General features: G+C 43.7%; 1 protein-coding gene across 1 annotated transcript in view; it reads left to right on the top strand.

Moving 5' to 3' along the window:
- Window positions 1-6,809: 6,809 nt before the first annotated feature.
- RPS6KA2 (ribosomal protein S6 kinase A2) overlaps window positions 6,810-25,015 on the top strand; it is a 451,617-nt gene continuing 433,411 nt past the window's right edge. The window contains exons 1-2 of the mRNA XM_045011087.1: window positions 6,810-7,248; window positions 20,361-20,405. The gene's annotated coding sequence lies outside the window, so the exon portion shown is untranslated. The remainder of the gene's footprint in view (window positions 7,249-20,360; window positions 20,406-25,015) is intronic.

The raw sequence follows: 25,015 nt of genomic DNA, 5'->3' as shown, positions 1-25,015 counted from the left end.
CAATAAAAGATATTACCTCACGCACCTTCTCTCTAACATCCTGGGACCGACACGGCTCCAACAACACTGCATATAACACATTTTACACCGCACATTCACCAGTACAGAAGAATGGCTAGAGGGCTTCCAGTCCCACTATTTTATGTGTGGGATTGAGTATTCTAGTATGCGAACAATTACTCTGAGTGCTTGAAATGTAGTGTGACTTATGCGGGCAAGGGATAGCATTAGTCACATGATGCCAAATTTGGATCACTGAGGGGTTCCTGATTTAAAGCCACCTCCCAGAAAACCCAGTTTCCTTCTGCTGCCTTATACTGTTAAACTGAGAGATACTAATAATGACTAGATGAGGCTGTGAATTCCCCCTTTGATTAACACACCTAAGGATAAATTAATCATAAGCCACTATCTAAGAAACACAAAAGGAGTTTTTAACTGAGTGGCTGGAGCTTGCTACAATGTGTGAGTCATGGGTGGCAATTTTCATTTTGGGAGAAATGTAATCAAAGTATTTGAAGGGTAGGGAAAAATTAGACATGTGAATGCTTCCTGAGGGGAGAGGCATTAGGGGGCAGAGAAGTGGGGAATAGGGGGAGATGAGTTTGAGGATGTACTGAGGGGAGGGGGAGATTATAGAGATGGATGGTAGGGGAGGTGAGAGGTTGGGGCTCAGGTGAGGAGGCATGGCACCTCCAGCTCTGCCAGTGCACCCCAACATTGCATGAAAGCTATAAATAAAGTGTCAGAAGAACATTAATTGGGAAATTGGAGGGTTCATGGCTAGTGAGAAAATGTGCTGTATGGCACAGAAACACTACAAGCTCTGACACCTCACTGTTTCTAGAGATGGGGTACATCTATTGGACCGGGAGTCCGGGACTAGAGGATCTTTCTTTCCTACTGTGACAAAGTCAGGCCGGATGGCTGCAGGAGGGTCTCAGAAAACAGGTATGTTAGCCCTAGAATGTGAAAGGCCTTTTTTCCTACAAGCTGGGATGGGGTTACTTCAGGTCAATTAGGGACACCTGAGTCCATTTAAGGGCTGCCTGAAACCTGTTAAAATCTCTTGGGGGAGGAGGAGAAGAGACACAAACTGCTCCAAGGTTGAAGCAGCTTTGCCAGTTAGATACCTAAAATCCAGTGCCTGTTTAGGGAAAGTACTGACACCCTGGGGCCAGTGACAGGACCAGACCTGCCCCAGTGAGGGGGCCAGGGAAAGATATTCCCCCTTTTTTTGGTGCTTTATAGAGTTGTTCCCCTTTGTTTGGCAGAGGAGCACTCCTCAGATCTGCCCCAAGCAGGGCCAGTGTAACCACTAGGTGAACTAGGCAGCTGCCTAGGGCACCAAGATTTGGGGGTGCCAAAAATTGGTGCCTCAAAAATTTTTTTTACACTATTGCTCCTGGTGGGGGGATGGGCTGCTTGCAGCTGCGTTAGCACTTACCTCTGCGGGCATCCTCTGCAACCGTGGGCCCAGCCACCTCTCTCCGCTGCGCCCCACATCACTGCCTGCCCGTGTCCCAGACCTGCCTCCTCCCCAAGCCTCTGGGCTGTCGCATCACTCCATAGCCCACTCCCTCCCGCTCTGGCAGTCCCGGAGCCTCTGTTGCAGCAGGCTGCTGGCTGCAGATCAGAGCAGGTGCCATCAGCCCACCTGCAGCTGGCCCTATTGATAGCAATGCAGCAGCGGGGGTGGGGAAAAGGAAGAGGAGACCATGGCCACTGGTCCACCTGCAGGGGTAGATCATGGCCCTGCCAGAGGATACAGGGTTAACGAGCTGCAAAAGTGTAACCGTCCTCAGCACGTATCACCTTCCAAGGCTTCATGCCTATCCATCCCTTTGGAGCAGGTAAACAAAGCCCTGTTTTGGGGGAAACTGAGGCAGAGAACAGGGACGATGCAACTTGCGCAAGGTCACCCTGGGGAGTCATTGTCGGAGTCCTGCTTTGAACACAGGAGATCGAGGCTCTTAGTTCTGCACTGGTTCAGACCATTAGACCAGAGGTCTTCAAGCCCTGAGCTCTGCATCTGCCCACACGAGGTATTAATCTGGGGTTCAGGGACAGAACACTGCAAGTTTTCAGTGAAGGAATACGGCTGTCTCGAGCCCTTATGGCTACAAGGAAAATCTTCCAAAGGTGATGAGCATCTAGTAGACACAGTTCTGTCTGCCTCAGTCTGCAGCCAGCCTGGGACAACAGCTCTAGGAAATGCGGCAGTAACTGTTAAGTCTAATTATGACACCGTCCAAGCCCGATTTTCATGTAACATGGGTGACCAGTTGTGTGGTGTACAACCACTGCAAGTGTGCGAGCAACTCAGGTTAAGTGCAGCTGAACCCTGGGCAGGCTGCAGCACCCAAGAGATTTTTGTTCTCCCACTGAATGACAGTGGATGCACCAGTAACTTTACTAGGTAGAAGTTTAGTGACCATATTAGGGTCATATCCTCCCCATTCCCAGCACTGGGCCAACTTCCCCTCATCATTCTCCTGATTGCTTGTATTGTTATTGATAGGAGATCTGCTGTGGATTGAGGGGTGTATATGGACCTGCCTTTGCAGGCTCAGTCCTGGCCCAGCATTCGAAATAAACTGTGCTGAGTTTCAGAAGTACTGAGAACCCTGGAGTTCCCACAGACATCAGGGGAACTGCAGGTACTCAGCATCTCTGAAAATCAGGCCCAGAATGACACTGATGCCTCTCCCCTGGGCCAGAGCTCTCTGAGTAAGGGGCTTCAGCAGTGATTGGCATGGGGCAGAGTAAAGCAAGCAGGATGGTCATGATGGAGGCTGGAACTCTGTCCTCACCTCACCCCTGTGGGGAAGACAGGCCTTCAGGGCTGCTCAGAGGATTCAGGGGGCCTGGGGCAAAGCAATTTCGGGGGCCCCTTTGATAAAAAAAGTTGCAATACTAGAGAATACTGTATTCTCGTGGGGGCCCCTGCAGGCCTTCAGATGCCCCCTCTAGCTTGCATTGCACTTTCCAGCCCAGACCAGGAGCAAGGAACCATTTCCCACCTTCACGCTGGGGGGAGCTGAAGCCCAGAATGGGGAAGAAACTTGCTTGAAGTCATCCAGTGAGTTGGTGCCAGGGTGGAGAATAGAAGCCAGATCGCGACTCCTAGCTCTGTGCTTTGATCCCCAAAACAGCCCTTTCCAGATTGGGAGGGGGGAGGGGCAATAGGGACTCTAGCCACTTGCAGGAGACCCAAGGCCATTTATTTTCATTTAATATGTAGACTAAATAATGAAATTAATAAATTTTCAAGCCGAGCGTGAACAATGCCACATTATGCAGTATTCATTTTTGAAAGTTTATAATAAGGGATGCTCTGGGGGAAAGGGAGGGGGGGCACAATGTGGAAGTTTCACCTAGGGCACAAAATATCCTTGCAAGGCCTACCAGGAAGGCTCTGAGAAACAAACCCTGAAGAGGGAAGACAGACCCACTCCAAAGTGGGGGGGCTGATTTACCCCAGGCCCTGTCCCTGCCAGAGGAGGGAGTGCTAAGCCCGGTGAGGCAGAAGGGAGGGCCTTGCCACACTATATAAAACTGTCAGTGATTTCTCACCAGTGGTGGCACAAACGCTATGCCCCAACCATTGTGAAACACCATCGGGAACGCCACTTTCACTGTAACATAGTTGTCCTTCACTCCACGCACTGCACGTGAGTTGGGTTATAGGAGAGGGGAAGTAATAGCAATAGAAATGGTTGTATATCAGGGAATGAAAGCTTCAGGGAGATGCATTCCCTGCTTGCGGGGCAGAGGCTGGCGAGGTGGGGAGGGGTCAGGGGCATGGCTGGAGAGGTGGGCCAATGCAGGGCTGGTAGGGCATAGGTGGGGTGTGTGTGGCTGGGGAACAGGGGAGCAGCTGGCTCAGTATGTTAATTGTGGGACATAACTACCTATATGACTACTAACTCCTACCAAAAACATATTTTTCCTGCTAAATCTAGGAAATAACATTGTTTTTTGCCATTGAAACACAGAGTGAAGGTTGCTTAGTGGTATGTTGTCCTCTTGCAGAGTACTTAGCTGAGAAAAACCCAAACTTCTGAAAATCAGGAAATGCACAGTTAAGGTTTCCCATGCAACCTTAACTCTGTCCTCTTTCAGCAATGCCCCAGTACACCTCATTACTCACACACCTTTACTCTGCTAACCCCACAGTTTCTGAAATGTACAAGCTCTTCTCCTTTTACTAGCTGTTCACTCTCCCACAGGCTTCCATCTAATGCTGTTGAAGGAGGGAAGGAACCAACTGCCCATGCCACCTTCCCTCTGCTCCCATGAAGCTAGCATTAACCAATAAGAATTATTTGCATACACTCCAGGTGCAGTCCGTGTGTTAAGTGTACCTACACCAAAGGGTGGAAGCAGTAGTTACAATTGCTATTTTTGTGTGATAATTCCAGCAAAGCTAGCATGAGTATGTTCATGAGAACTGGGAAAAGGAAGTTGTAAAAGGCTGTAAAGTGGTTCTTAAGCTGTCTACATGTGCTACTCTTTCTGGGAAGAGGGCTAAGTGTGTGAGTGTGGGATCTGGAATCTCCTGAGTCTTATAGTGCCAAGGGCTAGTGTGAGTACATGTTATGTGCCTACTGAGGCATTGATTGAAGAGGGCAGAGAGAAGGTGGCATGGTCACATTTTTTATATAGATTTTTTTCCCCTTTTTGTTCTTTAATAGTGTTAGGTGGAATCCTGGGGATGAGAGTGAATGGGGTGAAAAAGGAGGTAATGAGCTTGTACATTTCAGCAACTGTGGAGTTGGCAGACTACAAAGGTTTGTGTGTTACTGGGGCACTGCAGAAAGAGTACAGAGTTACGGTTGCATGGGCAACCTCGCCTGTGCATTTCCTGGTTTCCAGAAGCTTGACTCTTGCTCAATTCAGTACTATGCAGAGGAGTGACATAGTACCATGCATGCAACCTTAACTCTGTGTTAATGTGGCTTTTTGCCATTGAATTGGGTTTTTTTCCTAGAGGTATTTTTATTTAGCAACTGTACTAAATCAGAGATCTGACCAGTAGAAAATCAGCCCTTGTGTCCTTATTCTTATAAAATGGCTATTGTCTGGCTTTTCATCTTATTTTATTTTTGGAAATCTGCTTTCCTGTTGTCACACTTGCTCGGTAAATGGCTCCACAGAATTTGCATTTGGTATGAATTCTTTTGCTGTGTTAATGTTACCATTATTGTTGATTGCTTTCCAAAAGAACTGCTTGGGGTCCCCTGAGATTTCATTATGACTTTATACTTGCAGCCTTTTCTTTAGAAAGCAAGAAAGAATTATACTTCTAGAACATTTGCTCACTTTTTTCCTTCTGCAAAGCAAGTTTTAGACATGGCATTAATGGGATTTTTGTATTCTATCATTCATTTTGAAGGTTTGAAAAAATAATCTCTTAATGCATCCTAGCAACAAAATACCTATACTCAATATCTCTGCATTTCAATAGCTAATGTCAACAGAATAGCTTCATAGTAAAGATTTTAAAAGTAACTGAATCCTTGATTTGCTAAAGTATTAGGAAAAACCATCTACTGACAAAGCAAGCCAATGGACCTCTCCCACAGCCAACAGCTGTCTGTAAGTAGAAGTTAACTCATGTACATTTCATGGGGGTTTAGTCCCCTCTCAATTATATCAGTCCGACACCAGTGTAACTCCATTGATTTCAATGGAATTATTCCTTGGGTACATCAGTGTAAATGGGATAAACAAGCCCCATGAGACTTGAAGTGCAAGAAGCCGGGGAAGGGCACTCCCAAGAAAACAACTCATTCTGAAAGAATAAAGATTTGATTCTGAAAGAACTGGAATGCCTCCTTCAAGGTGCCAGGTGCTCTGAAATCTCACTGAAGTAAATATTCCCAATGGGAGTTCAGGGCACTCGGGACTTCAAAGAATCTGGCCCTAATTTTGGTTTCCCCCCATATTTCTGTAAGTTAACAGACTTGTAAGATGTGACTCTCACTCTCAGTAGATGGATGATTTTAAATGCTTCTAGGACAGTGATTCTCACACTGTGGGTCAGGACCCCAAAGTGGGTCACCAGGGCTGGCTTAGACTTGCTGAGGCCCAGGGCCAAAACCCAAACCTGAGGGCTTCAGCCCTGGGCGGCGAGGCTAAGGTTATAGGCCCCATGCCTGGGGCTGAAGCCCTTGGGCTTTGGCTTTGTCCCCCCTCCTCCCATGGGTGGTGGGGCTTGGACGGGCTCAGGCTTCGGTCCCTATCAGAAGGGGCTTGTGGTGCAATGAAGTTTGAGAACCCCTGTTCTAGGATTTCATCCTATTTAAGTGTTCTTTAAACATTTAAGGGCCTGATTCTTAGTTATACTAAGGCCACATACATCATTCTACAATGTGAGGCCTCTTTACACTGCCAGATTAGTGCAACGGGGCCTTAGTGTAGCTGAGGATCATGTCCTTAAAGAAGTGGGATGGGTGGGAGTATGGTCTGTAAGGCCCAGAACTGGGCATTGAGTAACTTGTTTGGGATTTCAGTTGTGACACAGACTTGCTGTGTGACCTTAATTTCTCCATGTCTCTGTGTTTCCCCATCTTTAAAATGGAAATAACCCTTCCCTGTGTGCTGAGGGGTCTACCCCCACACAAGGCCTGAGTAGGTAAAAAGGGACCAATTAACTCCATGAAAGGCTGCACCTGGAAGGGAGTCAGGGCTGCTTAGGTCTAATTGATGATGAGCCCCAGCTGGACAGGGGCAGGCTAAGCTAGAGAGGATGGAAGGGAATTGGTAAAAGACAAGGAGGAGTAAAGCCTGGGATCCCTGCCTGGGAATACAGACTGTGACAAGAACCTGAGAGTCTGTGAACTAGTTATAGGAAGCTGAGGAAGGTCTAGTCTAGGGGTAACCCAGGGGTGGGTTAGAAGACAAAGGTAGAAAAGAGCCTAGGGCAACAGCAGCTGGGTCTGAGATTGGGTAGATTGTGGTTGCTAGACATAGTGTCCCTGGGCCAGAACCCAGAGCAGTGGGCAGGCCTGGGTTCCCCTACCAAGCAGCCACAGGAAAACAGGCACACTCAGGGCAGTGGATCAGAAGACTGCCTGAGAGAGTTTGTCCAGAGGGATTTTGATACCTGGAAGGGGAAAACTATAGGGACCTGGCAGGAAGAATAAGCCATGAAGAGGGAGTAACCTGAGCTGAGAGAGCGAGTCCACAGGATGAGCAACTGAAGGAGCAGGGGTACCAGACTAGTCAAGAGCCAATCCACAGGTAAGCTGCAGGGAAGAGCTCTAACAGCGAGTAGTAAACACTGTGACACCCTGCCTCCTAAAGCAATGAAGGCATAATTCATTGATGTCAGGATCTTTGGTGGAAGGAATTTTATAAATGCAGGTTTTATCTTCTGCAAACATAAGCATTAATATAACACAGCAGGCTATTGATCCAGCTAAACCAGCATTTTACAGCTGGTAGTAGCCATTAATTAGTGCTCAGATGGGAAGACAAGATGAAAACCATTGTGCTAACTATAATGCTGTGTTATGAAGAGGGGCAAAGGAAATAATCTTGCATCTTGAAAGAAGGGGGGTTAAATAAAGTGCTTCAATTCTTGATCTAGACTAGAGGATTTCTAGTCTTTTTAAAATCCTGCTAAGCTATTTAGCACCTTATGGCAGCAAATTTCATAGCTTCATTCTTTGTAGCATTTCAGTGTTTCCTTATCTTGGATTTAAACTTGCTTTTCAATTACATCAAATATACTTTTTTTTTCTGAAATGAGCAAAGGGTACAAACTTAAGACTAATCAAATAATTCATGTAAAATATGGATTTTTAGCACTTTGAGACACCCACAAATTTTCCTGTGTGTGTAAAGACTGTAGTAGAACTATGAATCACCAAAGCTGTACAAAAACAGTCATTCTCACCAATGAATAAGAGCCTAATTCTGTAAACCATTAGTCATGTAGTCCTGTTGAATTGACCAGAATTACTCTTGTAAGTAAAGGATGCACAATCATGCTCTAAGATCTTAATATGTGGAGGGAGGCGGGGAGGAATGGAATTTATTTAAAATGGAAGTTTTAATTTTTAGTTGGATGTAAAGTGTTCCTTTCAAATAATTGGTGTGAAATGGTCAGGGATGCAGCCCCATGCTCTGGGTGTCCCTAAGCCTCTGACCGCAAGATGCTGGCACTGGATGATAGGGGATGGATCACTTGATGGTTGCCCTGTTCATTCCTTTTGAAGCATCTGTCATTGGCCACTGTTGAAAGACCGGCTACTGGACTAGATGGACCATTGGTCACAAGAGAGGCACCAGAGTTTTTGGCGCCCTAGGTGGGGGTCCTTCCGCGCTCCTGGTCGTTGGCGGCAATTTTGCGGCGGGGGGTCCTTCCGTGCTCCTGGTCTTCGGGGTACTTCAGCGGCGGGTCCCGGAGCGAATGAAGGACCCACCGCAGAATTGCTGCCGAAGACCCAGAGCGTGGAAGGACCCCCCACCACAGAATTGCCGCCCTCCCAAATCCTGGCACCCTAGGCGACTGCCTAGGTCTCCTAAATGGAAGCGCCGGCCCTGATTGGTCAGCCCCAGTCTGGCAGTCCTTATATTCTTGAAATACAGTCTGCGGGTTTTGATTAAAATATCCAAACATTTTAAATTTAAAGAAATGACCTATTGGGCAGCCCTCATTCTCTAGAGTAACCTCATAGAATTCAATAGTGCTAATCACAAGAGTGATCCCTGCAATAATGCCAGCTATATGCTGGAGGAAGGATAATGTCAAAGTATTCTTTGTCTCTTTCCTCCTTTTTTGTCTCTACTGCATATATGTTAAGGCTGGAGGCTAATGTCATAGTTCCTGAGGTAACCACACCTCTGATCCCTTTGTGGTGTCCCTCAGAGTACTCCACTCAGGTTTAGGGCTTTTAGCTGAGCCTGTCACTTTTGTCAAGGCAGGATCCCTCCAGACAGAGGACTTAGGCTTCACGCTCCTGCAATTCACTGACTCTCTCAGCAGGTCTGAGGACAGCTCTACACCTAAAAAGGTTGGTTGATCCAGCTACGTGGTTCTGGGGTATGGAAAATCCACATCCCATAGTGATGTAGTTAAGCCAACCTAACCCCAATGTAGACTGTGCTAGGTGGATGGAAGAATTCTTCCATCAATTTAGCTACTGCGGCTTGGGGAGGTGGATTAACTACACTGATAGGAGAACCCCTCCTATTGCTGTAGTGAGTATCTATGCTCAAGTGCTACAGCAGTGCAGCTGCAGCACTTCAGTTGTGCTGTTGTAATGTTGCAAGTATAGACAAGCCCTGAGACATTAGTTCAGCCCTGTTCTCTCAGGTTAATGATAGGGTGAACCAGTAATAGCCAGCTTTCACAGAGCAAAGCATTAGCTATTCTGAACAAAAGCATGACAGAGAACCACTTTTTTGCAGGTCTAATTTACAAGACACTTACTGATCTTTCACATGGGGTTCCTGGCCAGTTCAAAGTATTGCAGAGCCTGTCTCTGCTGGTTGTGGTTTCATGTCCATTTTTGGATTGCATGTGAATGAGCCCATTCGGACCAGGGTTGTCCCTTTATACTGTTTACTGTTCTCCGATTGCCAGGGCTCTTGAACCAGGTCAAACCAGCATATGCTATGTCCTGCAGGGAGTGAAACTTCCACAGCACTATTATCTGTATTAGGGATTTGCATTAATTATCCCCACAGTGATTTCAGTTCCTGCATTGAGCCAGGAATACAATCACCAGCTAGCATATAAACACTTATAAAGTTGATGCAACAGTTTTTGAATATTCAATGTGTCCATAGCATCTGTCACATTTTAAAAAAATCAGGAGTTTTTAATAATGACTAACCAAATATGCAAATTGGAGTATTATGTGCATTATAAACATGTAACAAGAGGCTTCTTAAAGGAGCTCATGGATACCTTGTCTGTCTGTGATGGTGGTGAAATATGCCCAACTTTTTATCCTGGGAGAGGTCAACGTGTGTGTTGACATGGCCACAGATGCAGAACCCCCAACACTCATCTCTCCACTTGCCTCCTTAGGACTTCCACAGGTAACTTCTGGTCCAAACCACACAACTGGTCTCACCTTGGCCATGGATTGATATCCAGGCAACTACAGTGGCTCTTTTAGTCTCTGCCCCTGGTTTTTCTTTGTTGGGTGGAGGGCTGTGGCTAGGTTTCAGGTTGCTGCTGCTTGTGGTGGGCTGGGAGAACATCTTGTTACTTCCTGCCATTAGGGGGAGATTGCTCTGGTCAATGTTCAGGCCCCTGGCTGATGCCTAACACTAGGCTGCTCCCTGCCTTTGCTCCTTGACTGAGAAGGTTTTAATGAGGGGGGTGTATGGCTGTAGCTCCCTGGCTACTGCCTCTAGGCCTCTGGCCAGAAAATATCAGTAATGTAGCTCAGTTTTGCATTAGACAGTTCTAATTCTGTGGCCATGGGTGAGTTGAAGGCTACATCTTTATGGTTACACTCCTCCAGGCCGTGTCTTCCGCTTAGAGGTGACTCTAACTCCCTAGTCCATGCTAGGGTGACCCTCACCATAGAGCTGCAGCAGGAGGGGCTAGTCACTCTGAGTATGTACCAATGGCTTGGGATGGGATTGTACACATGGCTGCCTCAAGCTTCTATTTCTAGTATGCTGCTCAGTCAGAGTGAGCAGGCGTCTGTCTCCTCAAGCTGCAACTTACACAGCTCCAGCGTGAGACGGTACCCAGAGACAGGCTTCCTGAGCCAGACAGGAGACTTATCCAGTTGGTTCATATCCAAGTCTTCCATGTACAATAGAGTTGGGCCAGTGCTGCTGCAGACCAAGGATAAAGCCCCAAACACCCCCAACTCTGAACAGTTATTTAAGTTTGTAAGCTAAAACTTGCATCTCTTTGTGTTTTTGCTTTCTGTGAATATTGTAGCCATCTAGTTCACTGGCAGAAGAGGTTGCCACAACAGCTGACTTTAAGCGTGGAGCACCAAATTATCAGAAAACAAGCTTCAGATTTGTTGGTATATTTTGTAAAAGTATGTGTTGCATGTTGTCAGGGAACAATAATGTACCACGTGGCCTATACGTTCAGTCAACGTATCTTGAATTTGGAATATCTCCAAGGAGATTAAGAACTATTTGTGCAAATTCTTCAGCAAATAAATTTTTGAACAAATTCAAGGCACTCAGGATCAGATTGGGCAATCTGCCTAGCTGAAGTGGCATAACTAGAATCAACTGATGTGAGTTCTCTCAGTTCTGGCAGAGATGTCAGGAAGATTCCATTTGCTCCACTTCAAAATTTAAAAGGCCAACTTCTATTAGAAATATCTGTGGACACGCCTCTGCTTGTGGCTCTACAACTGACTGACAATAGCCTGCTAAGGCTCTTGTTGGAGCCACTTTCTTCTAGAAACTATCTTCCTTTGATGCAGATAGGGTTTCCTAAGACTTTCTCTCCAAAGTAATACAATAGCTACCATAGTGATGAACTTAAAGATTAAGGAAGAATGTGTTTGTTTTTTTTTAAAAAAACAACCTAATTCATTGAGAATCAGAACTGCTTTTTCAAATCTTACTATTGTTCATTAAAATGCATAGTGCATTTGCACAGCCCTGCAACAGAAATATGTCTCTTTATTTGTTTGTGAACACACCTTTTAAAATGTGTGTTCACAGATCTACTACTTGTTCTTAAGCAGCTACTTAAACAGTGATCTGGGGGTGGTGGAAAGCTGATATAAAAGTTGACAGCCCAATATTTGGACTAGGTGGTGGCAATATCTAAACTGGGAGGTTCACATCACAGCTGTGTTAATAACTATGATTTCAAGGGGTCGGGGACTTGAGACTATAAATAAACTGACCAGAAAAGGTCATCAGATCAAACAAAAAGCAGGCAAGTTGAGCCTAAGGTATTGATTACAATCAATCATATCTGATGAGAGCATCACTCAGTGGTGGAAGTGTATTTACATACAGAAACTTCTGCCGCTGTATAGCTGCACTATCACTGTTGTCATAGTGTGTGACTGCTGGACTCGTAGTATGTGGATGTGTACATTTTACTTTCACTCTGGCACTGACTGGTCTTGTGATCATGTCTTTACTAATTTACCTCAACCCCGCTTTTCTGCCTTTTTATTTTGTATTTATTGTACTGCTATACCTAATTTTGGAATTATGTCAAAATTGCACTCTACTAGTTCAGGGGCTGGGGGGGGCAGCCCCTCTCATGTCAGAGTAGGCTAAATTAAAGTTACCTCCTGCCCTCCCTCTCACCCCCCCCCTCCCACACACAAGATGTAATCCATACTACCATAATTGCCTTCCTTTTTGGAAGAATGGGGCTATCAATGTCCCACATGGGGCTCAGATGAATATCTGTCTCTTTCAGTTATTGTGAAATAAACATTGTGTGCCCCATAGAAAACTGAATGCTGTCCTCCTAGAGGTCTGACTGATAGTTTTGTTGCAGACTCTATCTAAGGGACTTGGGCAGGGTTTAGAAGATGCATGATTGTTCCCCCCACAGAATATGTATATTTTAAAACTTGAACTCCAGTCACAGGATGCTCAGGGCTCAGCATAAAGTCTGAGAGAGATCCTCTTGGGGAGTACCATCTTCATTTGTTCTGCTCAGATTCCAGAGAGAGTAGCTTCCCAGCAGATAATACCACCCTGGAAAAATAGCCTACACAAAGGCAGTATGTTGTACCCTATGAGGTGCAACTTGCCAATATGCCCAAGCAAATGTCTGCAGATCCAATGGGAGGTGTAACCTTCAGGAGACAATCAAAAGAAGTGGAAGGATAGAGTGATCATTAGAAACATCATTCTCATAGGAAATAAATGCAGCTTCTTAAAAATGCCCGTTCTTGGCTGAGAATTTCTCATGGACAGCTCTCCCACATGTGCACCATTGCTGATCTCTTCTTATTGTCGCTTATACTTGCCAGTTTATTTACTTGCGATGTGTTGGGAGTAACTCCCATTAGAGAGAGTCAACAGTACATTGTATCAGTGACTACCTTTTTGTCAGACAGCTGTATCAAGATCGTATGTATTTACCCTTTCTCCACCCTATAAAAACCAGCGGGTCACCCAATGAAGTTGGTAGGTAGCGGGTTTAATTCAAACAAGAGGAAGTACTTTTTCACATAACACAAAATTAACCTCTGGAACTCATTGCCATGAGATGTTGTGATGACCAGGAGTGTAAAGAACTAGATAAATTCATAGAGGATAGGTCCATTATTGGCTATTAGCCAAGAGAGTCAGGGTGTAACCCCACACGTGGGGGGGGGGGGGGCGGACGACTGTAAACCTCTGATTGCCAGAAGATAGGAGTGGATCTTTCAGAAATTGCCCTATTTTGAATACTATCTGTGATGTTCTGGTACTGGTTATTGGTGGAGACAGGATCTGGGCTAGATGTTCTTACATGTATACACATACTACCCATTGCTACCATACTGTATGGGGCAAATACCGAAGGCTTTACTCAGGTTTTTATGTAGTCCCTACCTAGGTTTTGATCTGCATGAGTTTGCTCCCCGATTTACCCATTGGGACCTGGGATTGTATTTTCGCTCTGAATGAATCAAACTGCTCCCATCTTTCTCCCTAAATTGCTCGTATCTGCCAGGCGCTGAATCGCAGTCAGAGGGAGCTGAGCGCATTTAGCATCTGGCAGAAGTGAGCCCTAAGATTGTTTGTTTTTGTTTTTGTTTTTTAACTGGTGTAAAAAAGAAAAAGAGCAAGAAGAGGCTGCATATTCAGCCAGAACACGACTGCAGAGTAGGCGATGCCGGAGGGCCAAGGGGGAGTTGATCTTTCTCTTCCCGGAACAGCAGCTCTCTTGGCCATCAGTCGGCGTTTTGATAGTTTGTTGGTATTTCCTTACTTCACCGAGGCGGCTGCCGCCCCTTGAATGAGGACAGCTGCAAATCCATCATGCAGCGCGACATTTGGCCACCACCTGGGGAGGCTTCCAGCCTGAATGATTTGTGCCCCACCGGGAGCTGCTGCAAGTGCGGTCAATGCCGGAGCCAGCAGCGAGACCGGGAGGCGGGGCTCTGCCGCACCTCCCCTCCCCTGCTTGCTCCGCGGTTGCTATAGCAGCAGCCGCAGCAGCATCCTCACACTCAACTTGCACCCATCATTTAAAGAGCAAATTAAGGTTTTTCTTAAAAAGTGGGTGGGGGGGGGAAAGGTAGTTCAATTCTCTGCTGCAAGGGAAGCATTTACTCTGACAAAGTCACTTTGCAAAAGCTAGAACAGCAATTATATCCCTCCCTCCCCCACTCCCCCCCCTTCAAAGCCTGAGTGTGAAGCAGCAGCATAAGCAGCTCCTCTGTGTCTGTCTGGGGAGTAGGAACTGGTGGTGATCACACAGGAAATCATACTACAGACCCCAGCAAGGGGCTCCAGCAAACCTCAGAGATTGCTGCATTCTGCTAAGTCCTCTGTGTCTGCTGGGCACAGCGCTCTCGCTCGCTCACTGTTCTGGCTGTCTCTCTCATCCTCTTCCACTCACTCACACGTTTTCTTCCTTCCTCGACCTTTGAAAGAAAAACTCCAATATGCCAATTGCCCACTTACTGGAGCTATGGAAAAAGATAGAGGTGGAACCCATGGACACAGAGGTGAGCCGCAAACCAACCCTTAATGATTTCCACAGGCATCCCAAGTCCATTGCAAATGGACCAGTCTGAAGAGGTCATTTATATAAAATGCTTATTTATTTCTATGTGAGTGCTTTGGGGAGTTCTATCTCAGTGTGGGACCCACTGCTTTGTTTAGCAAAACTTTAGGATGTCTTTCTTTTTAGTGACTTGTATTATGTTGTAAGGCAAACCCACTTGTTGATGGTGATGGAAGATGCATTTTCTGAGTAGGGGAGGGAGTAGCTTAATTTACTTTAGCAATGGGTTTAGTATTAGTGGAATGAGAAGTCTAATGTCATATTAATCCCTCTTTTGGAATGATTCTTAAAAAAAAGAGAGATGCCCAGGAAGCTTGGCATGCTGAACTCAAAGGCTGCTGATTTCTGAAGTGATGAAAAACTTCAAGTCCTTGCCCAGTGAGTGTTGGATGCTTGCTTAGACACCTACTTTGAGCAAAACAAAATACTGATCAATATAGGTTGCTTTACAGGGGTACTCATTTAATGAAGGGGATCTCTTGAAGATATTCTGGGGCACTCCCAAGACTTGAGACTGCCTGTTCTACAGTTTCACTATAGAATTTACATATAGACTGGATTTCATTGACTTTTTAAAAAAAATGTAAATAGGTGAAATTTGGTCTAAAATGTTTGACCAGAATAATTTTGCTTCTCGAATGTAATTAGCTACATTGATTGAATGTGTTCTCTTGTTTCCTAGCTAAACCATTCCTCTTACTGCTAGATGTAGTCTTGCTAAATAAACCTGTCTCCCTTGTATTCCAATATCTACTATTTTTTTCCCACTACAAAATGCTTAAAGGAAGGGGCATAGATTTTTTTGGTGTGTTTTTTTTCTTTTTCCCTGCACTTGATTCTCAGCTGCCTTAGGTTCATTTTACATCAGTGCAATTTAATTGACTTCAGTGGTGTCACTCCTGATTTTGCACCATTGTAGGTAAGATCAGAATATAGCCGCTGTCTTTACTCACCTCTAAAAATCATTTTTTCAAACATACTGTAAGTACCTACCAGAGAAGGTAATTGATAACCAATTATAAAACTCTAAGAACCATTATATCATTAGAGCATCTTGACTGCATCAGCCCTTTATGTCTGCAACACCTGTAGTTTTAGCTTTTGCCTTGTACTTGGGCCAGGTCTACACTAAAAAGAGAGTCAACCCAGCTATGTTGCTGAAGGGCGTGGGGAAAATCCACACACCTGAGCAATATAGTTATGTCGACCTAATCCCCAGGGCAGACAGTGCTATGTCGACTGAAAAACTCCTGTTGTCACTGTAGTGAGAGACTATACTGAAGCGCTGCAGTGGTGCTGCTGCAGCTGTACTGCTGTAGTGGATTAAGTGTAGATATAGCCTTAGTCTCTGCCCTGAAGAGCTTACAACCTCTCTTTTTGTGCTGGGTTTTCTGTAGCACTGAATACAATACCGCAATATAAATGATTGTGTTGGAAATGAACACAAGCCACAACAACTAACGACAGTACCAATAGTTACATTACTAAATGACAGCAAGACTTTAAACATAAGTCTACATTAAAAAATAAAACACTGGCTTTTTCTAACCGTAGTCTTAGTTAAGTAACAGATTTCTGAAGTCTAACTTAAATGACAAGATTGCAGGAAATCAAGTCCTGTTTCTCAAACTGAGATGCTGAATTTGCAAAGATTTAAGTTGTGACTCGAGGTGAAATACATGAAAGATAAGGGAAAAGCATTAAAAATAGTATTACAATATATAACATAGCCATAGCTTGGTGTGGAAAAGAGCCTACATTAGGAATGTATTTGTCTGGGGTTGGGGGAGGATGATCAAATGCTATCTTGAGCCATAGCCTTCATCTCCTTTCTTGTGGCAGGTCACTTTCTCTCAGTTGATTTCTGGGAGAATCCCTTATGTAGTCCAGAATAGCCCTGAAAAATTGCTGTTTTAGGAAAATCCGAGTGTGCTATCAAAAATGGCACCTCTGGGTATAACGTTGTTGCCCCTTTGACCCACACAGTTGGCCAACATTTGGGGCCTTGCTGGGCTGTTTCAGTTAGGAGGCGAAATTGGTGATAGGGGTTGGGTGTTCCTTTGGTGGAATTCTGTTTATTTACAAACAATGCACACGCAGGCCTGTCTACCCTGAACACAGTAAACACAAATAACAGCAGGCAGTTGCCTTGCTCAGAAATCCAAGTCTGCGTTTCCAGTGAGTATTGAGTCCAAAAGAACCTGTCTCTCTGCTTTCTCTAAGGACCATGCTTGTCACTGCTTCTTTTGCTTTCTGCCTTTCTCACACAGCTGCAGCCAATCACTCTTGGGTTTGCAATCAGTTCCAACAAAACCCTTCAGCCCTCATGGAGTTAGCTTTGCCAGGCGACCCTGTGCCTCCAGTGGTAGCCTCAGCTGTCGCTACACAAAAGAGCATTTAATTGTTCCTTCCATCTAGCTTCACAGGGTATGTCTACACAGCAAAGGAAAAACCCACGGCTGGCTTGCGCCAGCTTACTCTGGCTCAGGCTGCAGGGCTGTCTCATTGCTGAGTAGACTTCCTGGCTTGGGCAGGAGCCTGAGCTCTGGGACCCTTCCACCTCACAAGGTCCTACACCCTGGGGTTCAGCCCAAGCCCAGATGTCTACACTGCAGTGAAACAGCCCTGTGAGCCTGAGTCGGCTGGCACGGGCCAACTGTGGGTGTCTAGTTGCTGTGTAGACAGACCCAAAGAAGCATGCTGAGCACACCCATCAGCTTTAACCAGATCTGTGATTGTCTTTCGCTCAAAGACCTGCTCTGATGGTCATTAGCAATTCTTCTAGCATAGCAACTTTTTCTAAAATGTACTCAAACTTGTATTTTGTACTGAGATGTCATGATACTAGGGCACTTACAAACCTAGGGTAAAGCCAAGCAAAATTTTGGACTAACTTTTTTTTTTTTTTGGGGCTGAAAAATGCAGGTTTTGGACAACCAAAACATTTAGTGAATTCGTGTTAGTTTCACCGAACTGTTTAAGTCAAAACAAGAGACATTTTTGGAAATGTCCAATTGTTTGTTAGGACACTATCAAAAGAAAACACATCAGCTTTTTGGGCAAGATTCACAAGGGTATCTAGACACATTCAGAAACCAGGTAGTTGTGATAGTTCTCTTCCCACCCCCGCCCCGTCTTACACTCAGCAGCCTGTTGGGCAGGGCCCTCTCTTGGGAGGAGGGAGACCTAGGTTCAGACCCTCACTCTGGAGCAGAGACTTGAATCCAGGTCTTCCCACTCTGAGGAACATGCCCTCACCATGAGGTACTCTGAAGTAGGGGGTGTCTCAGTCTCTCCTGGTGGAGCTTTCCACATTTGTATAAAATACTTGAATAGTCATTGGGGCTGAGAGATGGGGAGTGAATAGTCATTGGGGCTGAGAGATGGGGAGTGACTCCGTAGCCCACTGATTAGGGCACTCACCTGGGAGGTGAAACCCCTGGGTTCCAGTCCTTGATCCAGAGTGGAGACTTCCACCTGGCCTCTCCCATCCCAAATGAGTGTCCTAACAACTGGGCTATTGAGCATAAGGCGATCATCTCCTCTTCCTTCTCCATTCTTGTGAAACCAGCCCTTATTTTCCATTTGCTTTTCTTAAAATACACACAATCACTTTCTGACTTTTCAGTTTGACAAAAATTTCAATTTTGATTCAAAACAAACCAAAAAAAATGTTAGGTGTCCCACCATCTCCCCTCTGGAACTGCCAGCAAACCAAACTATTCAGTAATTCACAATAGAGAAGTGCTAAAATGCAAATCCATTACATCCATCATACACTACTAATTGTCAATCCCTGCCACTGGGTTGATGATGGGACTATGTTTTTGTGTGTGTGATGAACCAAAAATAAGCAGACTATATACTTGTTCCTTATTTAAATTAGGACTCTAGATCAATATTCTTGTTCAAACATTTTTTTAAAGGTGGAAATTAAGCCCAACAAGTCTGTAGCCCATTACCATTCTTTATATTAAGGTTTTGTTTTATGAATAGTTTAACAAGGGTTAAAACTGTTAGCATCCAAAAGGTCTCTCTTGCTCCATAATCATGGCTTATGTCTAATTTCTTCTACTGATTTTTGCTTATAACCATCTATAACACATTCTACTCATGTCTGTAACATCCTTATAACCTATATAAATTATTAACCCTTTAAAAATTATTTAGAAAAAAACACTTTAATATAAAGTGTGACTTTAATTCTAGCCCAGGTGAGTTTGATAGCTGTTGAATGGCCTTTATGATTGATTTTCAGTGGAAACTAGGAGCCTAAATACCTTTTGTGAATCTGGGCTGTTCCATCTCCAGTGGACAAGTGTCCACGTTACAACAGCCACCACAATTATTTGAATGCAAATAACCTTCCTCTTTTACCAATTATTACATTTAATGTTTACCTGGGCTACACTTTAAAGTCTGCCATGTGAAAACTAATTATTGGAATACTTTTAAGGAATTGGAGTGGTGTTCAAATCCATGCAGGGTAAAATGTCACTTTTTTGGGTTAGTCTGACATTTATCTTCCCCATAAGATTTTCACATTTTGTAAACATGCCATCTGCCAGGGAGGAAGACAAACGTCTTATTTCTTTGATATGTGCAAACCTTCCCCCTTATGCCAAAAAACCTTTTAAAATGCATTTACCAGTATCTGAGCGTGACTCAGTGCAAACATTTAAATACAGCACTTACACTAAATCAATTTTGTATCAGTAGGGGTTCGGTAAGGACATGTTTACTCACTGTACACAATGCAGTACAAGGAAGGATTAAGGACTGAATCCTACTTGCTTTACCCATTAACTTTCAAGGGAACTACTTCTGTGAGTAAAGTAAATGGGATTTGGCCCTAAACCTTTTAAAGATGTTGAAATAAGAACGTGTTTTGAGTGGATCTGATCTTACAGTCTACTCAGGCAGAGCTCTATTGATTTCAATTAGATATTTTTTTAAAAAGTGAGTGACTTCCCTTGGGGATATTTTTCTGAGTAAGGACTTGGATGATTAAACCCTGTCTGCTTTAAAAGACAATTTCCCCCCGCAGTGGCCTCCGCACCCAAAAGCTCCATCCCAGATAGGTACCAAATAAGTTCTGAACTCTTCTGAAAAATGTGGCCCTATTTGTTTATATGTTTGTTACCTTTCCAGATCTCCAGAACAGTCTGTTCATGAATAATCTTGTTTCATTTTTATTCAGTCTTGACACGTTAATTGCACAAGTCTGTTTTTGATTATTCACCCATAATCTTGTGTAATAGACATTGCACTCTTAGTCCTGTCTATTATAGCATTTTTCCATATGTTCATCAAACTTGATGCAACCTATATTCACTCATTACTTAGTTAAATAACAGGTAAGTAAAATACACACTATTTAGTGCATCTACACAGTAGATTCAGTATAGTTTTGTCATAGCATTACTGTATCTTTTAAAGAAAAAAATAGATAACTGGATTCCAAAAAAAGTTGTCTTTTAGTTATTGCCAGTAATAATAATAATAATAAAAAAAATTAACCATTGTAAATCTTGAGCAACTGCCTTGACATAAATTGATTCAGATTTACACCAGTGTAACAGAAGAGTCTGGTTCAGAATTGTGTTTTCTGAGGCTTTTCCTAATCCATCTTCATGAGACTTTTTTTTCTTTTGATTAACAGCCTGCTGTGGAAGATGCCAGCTTGGATGAAGAATTTAGAAGTGAGGTAATTCTGTGCATGTTATAATTTCCTGCATGCTTTCATGCTTGTCAATTTTCTATCTTCATGACAAAAAAATTTAGTATTTCCCACCACTCCCAGGAAATACTGTGAGAATTGACTTCCACTTAAATGCTACTTTGAAAACTGAAAATATACTATTTGGGTTGGATATTGGAACTCTTTCCTAGCAGTGAGGCTATTAAACTGTGAAGTAGCTTTTTAAGAAAAGCTATGGATGCCACATTGTTTTCTTCAGACCAGTTTTTAAAATAAGCAATGTCTATAAAGCAGGGAACTATTCTGCCCTGGCCAGGGAATAGTCGAATTGCTCTAATAATAATTTTCTTTCCGTAATTCCTGACATATATATATATATATATAAAATGTATGTATAAAAATAACACAATAGATCTATGTATTGACTAGTAGGGAAGAAAAGAACTGGACTCAAAGGTAAGAAGTATGAAAGAGTAAAAGATGAAGGTAAATATGGCATATTCTCTCTTTACATTTTTATACACGAGAGCCTGTAATAGTGATCTGTTACTCTTGGGGGCCATTAAGTAGTACATTTGCACAAGTTACAGTGAACTGGACACTACTAGTGGATTGATACTAAATGCTACCAAGCTTGTGGGTTTACTTCATTCATCCATTAGACTGGCTCTTCATCCCAAATAGGTTGTGTGCTCATTAGCTTAACAGTGAAGATAAATAAACACTACTACAGTCGTGTCTACACTACAAAAATACTTGCTTCTGATAGTGGTTTGACCTGTAAGTGTAGATAAGGACAAACCGTATTCAGTGCCATATCAGAAACTGGGATTAAAACCTGCTCGGCAGAGCTCAACATATCATCCTCATGAGCCTCAGGCTCATTGAAACCCCCTACCCCTGAGAACCAGAAGGCTTCTTAGGAGTCACCCCACAAGACTTAGTATACTTGTTAGAAGTCTCATTGGGGCCTATATGATAGGGGCTAGAGAAGCTGCCATAGCCTGTCTTAATTCTTGCATGGTGGTAGGAACTTGGAAGGGCATTAAAAAGTCTTCCAAAGCCAGGGGATTCCTGCAAGCTCCTGAGGCTTGGGGGTGGAGTGGGGCCAATGAACCTCATAAGACTTGTGGCTTGGAAACCCCTTAAGAGACAACTGAGGCTGATGTAGTGGTAAACTATGAATCTGTGGGGACCCACAAGTTGCCTAATCCCCACAGGGAAGATTTTGGGAAAGGGAAGTTGCCAAACTTCGTGAGTATGTAGAAAATATTTTAAGAAAGTATCTGTTTTATATGGCCATTTTATGAATACAGACTTTCAGGGGAAAATGGCTGGTTTCCCAAATCAAATTTGTTTTGCCAATTTTTTTCATGATACTTTTTAATCACAAGGGTTACTACAGCTCTTGGCTTTCAGTAAACAAAATGTAGTGAACCCTGTGGAAACAGCTTCAACATTTTAATTTTTTCACAACTTTTTTTAAAAAAATGTCCAACTCGCTCTACTTTACTTTATGGGCCTTCTGGGGGCTGATTCACTTTCCCAGGTGAAGCCCCCTCCTGTAGACATGAGGAGGTGCATGAGGATTGGGCTTCCCTTTTAAGTACAGTAGAATCTAAGAGTTACGAACAACTCAGAAATTTGTAACTCTGAACAAAACAGTATGGTGGTTCTTTCAGAAGTTTACAACTGAACAATGACTTAATACAGCTTTGAAGCTTTAGTAGGCAGAAGAAAAATGCGATATCTTGTTCTGCCCCAAGAGGAGATTTTAACCCTCTTGCACCCTTGGGTAGCAATGCAAAGTACAGAGGGAAACTCAGGCATACATAGGTGGCATAAAAATATTAAAGAAAATTCTCACTTCATCACAGTTCCATTATTATGGAGTTCTCACTGTTTCTTGGCACCTTGGTCTTGGGTTTTCTCACCTTTTTATGTGCTTTTGCCTTCTGTCTATAAGTGTCCACAGAGTGCTTACATGGTGGCATCATATCGTACTCTGTTTTCTGTACTTTTCCCAGCAAGTGGGATGTAAAGTGAGTAACCCAGAACAGGGCATGGCTATGCCTGTCTAAATTGCCTGCCACTGTGGTTTTTATAGAAGGTGCACCCAGAATAAGGAGGCTAAGAAGGCAGAGTTAGAGGTGAAGCATCATCTATTTCTCAGTGTATGAGAGAGGAGACTCTCCTCTCTCATATAAAATTTTCTCAAACATTCATTTATTGCAGGGGCTCACAAAAAAACTGTTTGCCTTTCTCGTTCATACCCTGCTGATCACCATGAGATTTAAAAGCTCAGACTGTAAACTATCCAAGCCAGAGTCTGTACAGCACCAAGAACCCTTCCAGGTTTAACTTAGGCAAGTCTACATATAAAACCACTACAGTGTTGTGCTGCTGTAGTGCTTCAGTGTAGACACTACCCATGCGGACGGGAGAGGTTCTCCTGTCAGCGTAGGATATCCATCCCTGAGAGGAGGGAGGGAGGTTGACAGAAGAATGCTTGCATTGACTTAGTGCTGCCTACACTGGAGGCTAGGTCTGCATAGCTACATCCTTCAGGGGTGTGGATTTTTCACATCCCTGAGAAGTGTAACTATGCTGATCCAAGTTCCTCATAAATAGTACAGAAAAGGACCAGTTTCTTGAATGTTAGGTTCCCATCACCATGGATATATGGACTACTGGCTAAGTGACTAATAAGTCTGCCTAACATCCTGTGGCAATCTTCTAGCTGATGGATGTGCTACACCCAAATCCAAAGCTGTTTTATCAGGGAACCCTTGATCTATATTTTTTAAAGGGTGACCTGAAGGCACTTAATGAGGACAATAGATCACATTCACTGCAGGGATGTGTTGAACAAAATGCTTTGGGCTATATTAGCATCCTTCCCCCCTGCTATGCACACTCCACATAAATCAGATAAAATAGCAAAGCCAATAAAAAAAAATTACATTGCCTATTGTCTGAGTTAGTGCTGTCTGATTTTGCTGTCACAGTGGACAAGTTCTTTGAACGTCCCAGAGGGCAAAAATGACTAAGAGAACATTTATAGACAGTGATTTGTCCAGTACTAGCCAGCAGCAGGAAGTATTGGTGTTAGCCATGCTGCTTCTAAGAATAATTAAGCACATAGATGGTTGGGGTGTTTTGATTGTCAAAAAAAACAGGAGTACTTGTGGCACCTTAAAGACTAACAAATTTATTGTAGCATGAGCTTTCGTGAGCTAAAGCTCACTTCTTCGGATGCATAGAATGGAACACACAGACAGGAGATATTTATACATACAGAGAACATGAAAAGGTGGAAGTATGCATACCAACAGGCAGAGTCTAATCAATTGAGATGAGCTATCGTTAGCAGGAGGAAAAAAAAACTTTTTGAAGTGATAATTAAGATGGCCCATAGAAGGTGTGAGGAGAACTTAACATAGTCAATTGGTGTAATGACCCAACCATTCCCAGTCTTTATTTAGACCACAGTTAATGGTATCTAGTTTGCATATTAATTCAAGTTCAGCAGTCTCTCTTTGGAGTCTGTTTTTGAAGTTTTTTTGTTGCAAAATTGCCACCTTCAAGTCTGTCACTGAGTGGTTATAAAGGTTGAAGTGTTCTCCCACTGGTTTTTGAATGTTATGATTCCTGATGTCAGATTTGTGTCCATTTATTCTTTTGCGTAGAGACTGTCCGGTTTGGCCAATGTACATGGCAGAGGGGCATTGCTGGCACATGATGGCATATATCACATTGGTAGATGTGCAGGTGTACGAGCCCCTGATGGTGTGTCTGATGTGATTAGGTCCTGTGATGGTGTCACTTGAATGGATATGTGGACAGAGCTGGCATCGGGCTTTATTGCAAGGATAGGTTCCTGGGTTAGTGTTTATGTTGTATGGTGTGCGGTTGCTGGTGAGTATTTGCTTCAGGTTGGGAGGCTGTCTATAAGCGAGGACTGGCCTGTCTCCCAAGATCTGTGAGAGTGAGGGATCATCTTTAAGGATAGGTTGTAAATCTTTGATGATGCGCTGGAGAGGTTTTAGTTGGGGGCTGTAGGTGATGGCTAGTGGTGTTCTGTTATTTTCTTTTTAGGCCTGTCCTGTAGTAGGTGGCTTCTGGGTACTCTTCTGGCTCTGTCAATCTGTTTTTTCACTTCAGCAGGTGGGTATTGTAGGTTTAAGAATGCTTGATAGAGATCTTGTAGGTGTTTATCTCTGTCCGAGGGATTGGAGCAAATACGGTTGTATCTTAGAGCTTGGCTGTAGACAATGGATCGTGTGGTGTGTCCGGGATGGAAGCTGGAGGCATGTAAGTAAGTATAGCGGTCAGTGGGTTTCCGGTATAGGGTGGTATGTATGTGACCATCGTATTTATACATACAGAGAACATGAAAAGGTGGAAGTATGCATACCAACAGGCAGAGTCTAATCAATTGAGATGAGCTATCGTTAGCAGGAGGAAAAAAAAACTTTTTGAAGTGATAATTAAGATGGCCCATAGAAGGTGTGAGGAGAACTTAACATAGGGAAATAGATTCAATTGGTGTAATGACCCAACCATTCCCAGTCTTTATTTAGACCACAGTTAATGGTATCTAGTTTGCATATTAA

Source organism: Mauremys mutica, chromosome 3 (assembly GCF_020497125.1).
Source record: "Mauremys mutica isolate MM-2020 ecotype Southern chromosome 3, ASM2049712v1, whole genome shotgun sequence".
NCBI classification, from domain to species: domain Eukaryota; kingdom Metazoa; phylum Chordata; order Testudines; family Geoemydidae; genus Mauremys; species Mauremys mutica.
Note: the sequence above shows the minus strand (reverse complement) of the source record. Positions and strands in the feature narration are given on the sequence as shown.